The 7,744-nt window shown below is 42.5% G+C and overlaps 1 pseudogene; it reads right to left on the bottom strand.

The window, feature by feature from the left end:
• Positions 1-4,581: 4,581 nt before the first annotated feature.
• On the bottom strand, positions 4,582-5,627 carry LOC138929903 (PSME3-interacting protein pseudogene; annotated as a pseudogene).
• Positions 5,628-7,744: the final 2,117 nt, after the last annotated feature.

The following is a 7,744-nucleotide window of genomic DNA, read 5'->3' as shown; positions in this document are numbered from 1 at the left end:
GAGTAGAGGACAACACACTTCCCATCTCATTCATGTGGTTGTTGGCAGGATTCAGTTCCATGTGTTGGGCTGCGGGCCTCAGTTCCTCCCTAGCTGTAGGCTGAAGGCCATTCTCAGTTTCCTGTCCCATGAACCTCTCCATAGGGTGGATCACAACATGGCAGCTGGCTTTATCAGAGCAATCAAGTCAGAAAAATCAGAAAGTGAGCAAGGCAGAAGTTATGATCTTTTTGCTCTAATTTCTGGGAGATTATCTCATCTATATTTTCCAAACCATCTACTGAAGTTTAAAATTTTTGCTGTCTTGTTTTTGAGTTCTGATAACTTCTCTGGGTTGTTTTCTAAATGTCCCTTTTGTTATAGTATCCTAGTCTTTTTTCACAGATGCAATATTTTCTCATAACTCTCTAGGGACATTAATAATTAAAAAATATATATCCATTACAGTACAACTAGGTTCTAGAGGCAGAGCCACGAGGATGTGTGTGTGTGTGTGTGTAAATCTTTGTGTCTAACACTAGAACGTGAAGCCTTCAGGGCAGGCAATCAGGAAGGAAAGATAGCTGTAAAGTGGAAAGAGAAAAGGCAGCCTGGAACCCCCAAGGACGGACTGAGATCCATGTTAGTTCTTGTTGCCCTTGACCTTAGTGGGTGTGACTGTGATGCATTGTTAAAAAGTTGACAACACACACCTGCCTCAGGAACTGGAGATGCTGCAGGGGAATCCAGGAAAAGGTAGAATGGTCTCAGATCTAGCCTCACACTAGTGAGTGAGTTAGCAGATCAACACTGATATGTCTGAGCTACAAAACACCCGCTGCTTCTCTTCTGGGTTCCAAATTTCCCAAGAATCTCCCCACTGACTCTCACTGGAAACATACAAGGAAGGGAATTCTGGAAAATGTAGTTCCATCTAGCCAAGCTGACACATTATAAAGCCACCACTGTTACCAAGCCACTGCTATAGATTGCTAGCTAATCAATTCAGTCACAACACTTGAAAAGGCATCTTAGAGAGATTTATTCAGTCATCCTACATTTATTGAATCCCCATAGTTACAGTTGCTGCCTTCAACTGCTGCCACAGTTCAATGGGAAAAGCAGAAAAATCAATGGAGAGCAAGAGTTTGAGAGGAGCTTTCCAGAACTCTACAGTCTCTCCAGTAATCTATTCCTCAGTCTCCACCTCACCATTGAGGAATGAGAAGGAAACCAGAACACTACATGTTTCTGGCAAAACCTCCATACCCAAGTCTCCTTTTCCTGCTACTGTCTGTCTCGAGAGCACCAGGAACCAGCTCACAATGACCCAAAGCCCATGACAACTCCCATCTCAGCTCCCATTTGTCTTCCTTGCTTTGTTTTTCCCTGTTGCACTTACAACCTTTTGACACACTATTTATCTCACTGAATCATTTATTTGTCTATCTGTATCCAGATCCAGAATGAAAGCTTTAAATGGGTAGAGAATTTCTCTGTATGGCCACTGTTTCATCTTCAGAGAAAACTGCCTCACAATATATGTTCAGTCCATATTTGTAGAGAGAAAGTAAACCATTTACTCATCTCAAGGAAGCAGCCTGTGATACCAGTCTATCATGGTTTTGTTGAACTGAGAAAGAGATGGAATGAATAAAAGATACTCAGACACCATATTTGTCTGTGAGTTTAGATGGCATGCATGTTCTGGAAATATTCTGTTTATTCATGTATTTAGAAGAAATGAGACATAGAAACAACTCCAGTGAGTGGCCTTATCTTGCCATCTGAGGAAGAATGTGGAAAAATGCTTATTTGGCTCCTTGGTGTTTTGATAGACCACCAGTCCTCTCTTGATTCTGGTTTTCTTAAAATTGTGAAGATTTTTTTCTAAAATAGTATTTGAACTTGAGCATATATTAATATAGCTTTTCAATTCTACTCATCATTTTTATACCCCAGTAGTTTCAAGGTGTATAGGTAAGCTAAGACAATGATCCCTGAGTACCAAGTTGTCTCAAAATTTACTTTCATGTCTTCTTCCCCAAAGCAGTTGTTTGGCATTGCTGATATACAGTGCCAAATCTGGGGTTATTTAACCCAGATAAAAGTAAGAGTAACTGAGAAGTGGGTTTGAAGGTGCACCAGGAGTTTTTACAGAACCAAACTGCCATCTATCCCTCACTGTGTAAAAGGCAATGCCATGTGCTCACCAAATCCATTCCATTTTCTACTATCTTGATACACAGGAAGTTTACGGTTTCCAACTTCCATTGTCTTGAAGTTGTAGCCGTGGCACTGGATTCTGGTTAATGAGCTGACATGTAGAAGTGAGTGGAGAACATGTTTTCTGAATGGCATAGCTTCAAGACGATGGACCTTCTACAACTTGGGTGATTGAGTGTATATAGCACAGTGTTCCCTGAGTAGAATGTGAGTGAGAATGAACCTTTTGTCATGTGAAGCCACTGAGATTTTAGGGTTTATTTGTTACTGTTTCCTGACTAATATACCCACCGTTTATGGGAACCTGTGACTGAACCAAAAAATTCAGAATTTATATTAGAATTATATTCTGGTTTCTAGGCAAACATTGGAGTACATAAGAGTACAAAATGAAGCAGGGCAAAGGCTAACAGAGTTTTGCCAAGAGAATGCACTGGTCATAGCAAACACCCTCTTCCAACAACACAAAAGAAGACTCTACACATGGACATCACCAGATGGTCAACACTGAAATCAGATTGATTATGTTCTTTGCAGCCAAAGATGGAGAAGCTCTATACAGTCAACAAAAACAAGACCAGGAGCTGACTGTGGCTCAGATCATGAACTCCTTATTGCCAAATTCAGATGTAAATTGAAGAAAGTAGGGAAAACCACTAGACCATTCAGGTATGACCTAAATCAAATCCCTTATGATTATACAGTGGAAGTGAGAAATAGATTCAAGGGATTAGATCTGATAGACAGAGTGCCTGAAGAACAATGGACGGAGATTCATGAAATTGCACGAGGCAGTGATCGAAATCATCCCCAAGAAAAAGAAATGCAAAAATGCCAAATGGTTGTCTGAGGAGGCCTTACAATATCTGAGAAAAGAAGAGAAGTGAAAGGCAAAGGAGAAAAGGAAAGATATACCCATTTGAATGCAGAGTTCCAAAGAATAGCAAGGAGAGATAAGAAGGCCTTCCTCAGCGATCAATGGAAAGAAATAGAGGAAAAGAACAGAATGGGAAAGACTAGAGATCTCTTCAAGAAAATTAGAGATACCAAGGGAACATTGATGGGCTCGATAAAGGACAGAAATGGTATGGACCTAACAGAACCAGAAGATATTAAGAAGAGGTGGCAAGAATACACAGAAGAACTGTACAAAAAGATCATTACGACCCAGATAATCACAATGGTGTGATCACTCACCTAGAGCCAGACATCCTGGAATGTGAAGTCAAGTGGGCCTTAAAAAGCATCACTATGAACAAAGCTAGTGGAGGTGATGGCGTTCCAGTTGAGCTATTTCAAATCCTGAAAGATGATGCTGTGAAAGTGCTGCACTCAATATGCCAGCAGATTTGGAAAACTCAGCAGTGGCCACAGGACTGGAAAAGGTCAGTTTTCATTCCAATCCCAAAGAAAGGCAATGCCAAAGAATGCTCAGACTACCACACAATTGCACTCATCTCACACGCTAGTAAAGTAATGCTCAAAATTCTCTAATCCAGGCTTCAGGAATACATGAACCGTGAACTTCCAGGTGTTCAAGCTGGTTTCAGAAAAGGCAGAAGAACCAGAGATCAAATTGCCAACATTCACTGGATCATCAAAAAAGCAAGAGAGTTCCAGAAAAACATCTCTTTCTGCTTTATTGACTATGCCAAAGCCTTTGACTGTGTGGATCACAATAAACTGTGGAAAATTCTGAAAGAGATGGGAATACCAGACCGCCTGACCTGCCTCTTGAGAAATCTGTATGCAAGTCAGGAAGCAACAGTGAGAACTGGACATGGAACAACAGACTGGTTCCAAATAGGAAAAGGAGTATGTCAAGGCTATATATTGTCACCCTGCTTATTTAACTTCTATGCAGAGTACATCATGAGAAACGCTGGACTGGAAGAAACACAAGCTGGAATCAAGATTGCCAGGAGAAATATCAATAACCTCAGATATGCAGATGACACCACCCTTATGGCAGGAAGTGAAGAGGAACTAAAGAGCCTCTTGATGAAAGTGAAAGAGGAGAGTGAAAAAGTTGCCTTAAAGCTCAACATTCAGAAAACGAAGATCATGGCATCTGGTCCCATCACTTCATGGGAAATAGATGGGGAAACAGTGTCAGACTTTATTTTTTTGGGCTCCAAAATCACTGCGGATGATGACTGCAGCCATGAAATTAAAAGACACTTACTCCTTGGAAGAAAAGTTATGATCAACCTAGATAGCATATTCAAAAACAGAGACATTACTTTGCTGACTAAGGTCCATCTAGTCAAGGCTATGGTTTTTCCTGTGGTCATGTATGGATGTGAGAGTTGGACTGTGAAGAAGGCTGAGCACTGAAGAACTGATGCTTTTGAACTGTGGTGTTGGAGAAGACTCTTTTTTTTTTTTGGATTCTGGCACATTCTTAGATGCAGTTAAAAATGTCACAGTGCGCATAAGGAGCAGGCAAAGCAGTTTTCTGTGGGAAGTAATGCCTGTAGGCAGAATAAACTGTCCAGTCTACTTGTGGGGAGGAGCACCCTGCGGTGAAAACAGAGGAGCTAGGGGGCCTCGAGGAAGGTGTTGATTCGGAAGATGGAAGAGACAATCTTGCCCATGGTGTTGATGGTGGCTTCGCTGTCTGAGCTGGACTCAGAGTTGCTGCTCCCAGAGTAGGCGCCCAGGCCTGGGAGGATGCCGATACAGACAGCCGCGGACGGGCAGTGGATGGAGGGACTGCTCAGGGAGGTGCTTCCCAGAGACACACAGGACGGGGCTTCTTGATTCTTGTCATCTGGGTCAGGGTCCGATTTCAGTCTTTTCACACTGTTTCCACTCTCTGAACTCTTATGCTTCACAGCTCCTGCCAACAGCTTTGCCTGGGAGAACTTGTTCTTGGTTTCTATGGGTTTCACAGCTTTCTTCTCCACTTCCTTCTTGTTTTCTGAAGAAATTCCAACCTTGTTGAGATTACTTCTGTATTCCTTCAGTTCTTTCAGTTCTCCTTCTCTTCGCTGTTTTTCTATTAGTTCTTGCTGCCGAGAAACCTCATCAAGGAAGTTGGTCTCATCTTCGTCTAAGCCTCTTACCATGTTTTTGAATTTGAACTGTTCTTCATACTCCTGCTGCTTCCTGTCTTTCTGTTCTTGTAGCCTTTCATACAGAGACCGAGGGTCATAAATGTCCTCTGGGCATTCTTCAGGATCTTCAGGTTTTCGAACTTTTTCCCATTCTTCTTGTCTCCTTTTGCGCCGTTCATCTAGCTCTGCCTCAGATACAAACCTCTTTTTGATAACAAGGTTACCGTCATCCCCTCCATCCATAATGGAACAGTCTACCAGTGTGCAGGAGGCGAGACCCCCTCACCTCGGCAGCGCCCACCCCAAACTGCCACCGCCAACGCCGCTCGCTCTTAAGAAAAAATAAAAAGAAGGAAAACAGAAAGAATGAAAGCAGGAAAACAGCCTTTGCTTTGGTATTTCTTTCTACCCTTCAGGGCTTCCTTTTCCTCACCTGGAGAAGACTCTTGAGAGTCCCTTGGACTGCAAGGAGATCCAACCAGTCCATTCTGAAGGAGATCTGCCCTGGGATTTCTTTGGAAGGAATGATGCTAAAGCTGAAGCTCCAGTACTTTGGCCACCTCATGCGAAGAGTTGACTCATTGGAAAAGACTCTGATGCTGGGAGGGATTGGGGGCAGGAGGAGAAGGGGACAACAGAGGATGAGATGGCTAGATGGCATCACTGACTCGATGGTCGTGAGTCTGAGTGAACTCTGGGAGTTGATGATGGACAGGGAGGCCTGGTGTGCTGCGATTCATGGGGTCACAAAGAGTCTGACATGACTGAGCAACTGAACTGAACTGAACTGTGAGGAGTGGAGTCAGCAGGCAGCCTCCAGCTGTCAGTGTCTTCCGGGTCTCTTCCTCTGCAGAAAGCAGCCTTGTGGAAGATCATGCTCTTCCAGGGCATCCACATCCAATGACTAATGGACACAGTGGAGTAAAGGCCTTGCTGTTTTATCTGGTTGGGAGACACCTCTAATGGATGATCCCATCTTCACAGATTCTCACTGGATTGAACTAGCCTGTATTGGGTCTGCACCATAGTTCAGCTTCTCCCTCTGCTCCCCTTTCTTTCAAACATTTCTATCTCTAGTCATCTTGTGGCCTTCCCAGATGGTGCTAGTGGTAAAGAATCTGCCTGCTATGTAGGAGATGTAAGAGATGCGAGTTCGATTCCAGTGTTGGGAAGATCCCTTGGAAGGGCACGGTAACCCATTCCAGTATTCTTGCCTGGAAAATCCCATGGACAGAGGACTCTGGTGGGCTATTGTCCATAGGGACTCAAAAAGCTGGACGTGATGATGAAACAATTTAGCACACAGTCATCTTGTACCCCAGATTCTATCACAGCATCTGCTTCCAGAGAACTGAATCTGCAAGAGGTTCTTTGGATGCCATCTGGCTCCTGAAGTCGTCACTAAATCTGCTGCATTTTGCCGAGTAGATCTTAATGTTTGTTACTGGTTGTTCTGCAGGCAGCGGCAGGGGTGGGGTATATGTATGGGGGGCAGTCCACTATTGTCCAGAAGAGCTGTCGGCTATGCAGGTCCATTGTTTGGTGACCTGATCACCTCTTTTAAATGCTATCACTCATTTCTTTTAGAGCTCATATAATCCAAATACATAATGAAAAAAAAATATTCCCTCAATTAGCAATGAGCTGTCTCTGCTTTTACAGACCGTGTAAAATGTCTCTTTTTGCTATTATTTGAGAATAATACAACTGCTATCATTCATATTTCTGTTAGAATTCAATAATTTGTTTCTGCTATGGAAAAGAAAATTAAATGGGACAGATGAAAACCATAAGAAGTGTTAAGCATAAATAGTAATAAGCTAGATGCTCATAAGATATATGCAAAATTCATAGGATTTGTTAAGTATAGACAATGAGTACGCATGTGGCTTGTGAGATAGGCAGAACTTTTAAGAGGTTTTGAATTTAGATAATGTTAGTAACCTAACAGATACGTTAAGGTTAAATAGAACAAATGAAGGATAGAATAGAATAGACAAGAGTGTTCCTATGGATATAAAGTAATGGAAAAAACAAGACCAAATCATGATCATGCTACCCCTGGTTGACAGTCATGTCACCTCTAAACTGGCCACACATTGGTGACATCCTGCAGGGTTCAATTATGGCTTCACATGTGCTCTTCCCAAGAGAAGCAAATTAATCTCATAGCTGTTCAGCAGGCTTATTGTGTCTAGGAATGCCTGTCCCTGAAACCCACAATGCAGTTTCCTAACTCCATCATCAGTAGGCAAAGGCTGATGTTGCCCAGAAAGAAAAGAAAGAGAGCGGGAAAGAGAGAAAGAGAGAGAGAGAGGAAAAGAGAGAGGGAGAGGAGAAGAGAGAAAGAGAAAGTATTCTAAAGATTTAGGTGTTCAGTTCTTCTGTTCTACCTATCTTAAAGGTATTAAACTATCCCATCTTTTCCTTCTTGTTTCTGTTGGTTACTACGAGTGAAATGACACAGAACATACAAGACA

This window comes from Ovis canadensis, chromosome X (genome assembly GCF_042477335.2).
Source record: "Ovis canadensis isolate MfBH-ARS-UI-01 breed Bighorn chromosome X, ARS-UI_OviCan_v2, whole genome shotgun sequence".
Taxonomy (NCBI): domain Eukaryota; kingdom Metazoa; phylum Chordata; class Mammalia; order Artiodactyla; family Bovidae; genus Ovis; species Ovis canadensis.
Note: the sequence above shows the minus strand (reverse complement) of the source record. Positions and strands in the feature narration are given on the sequence as shown.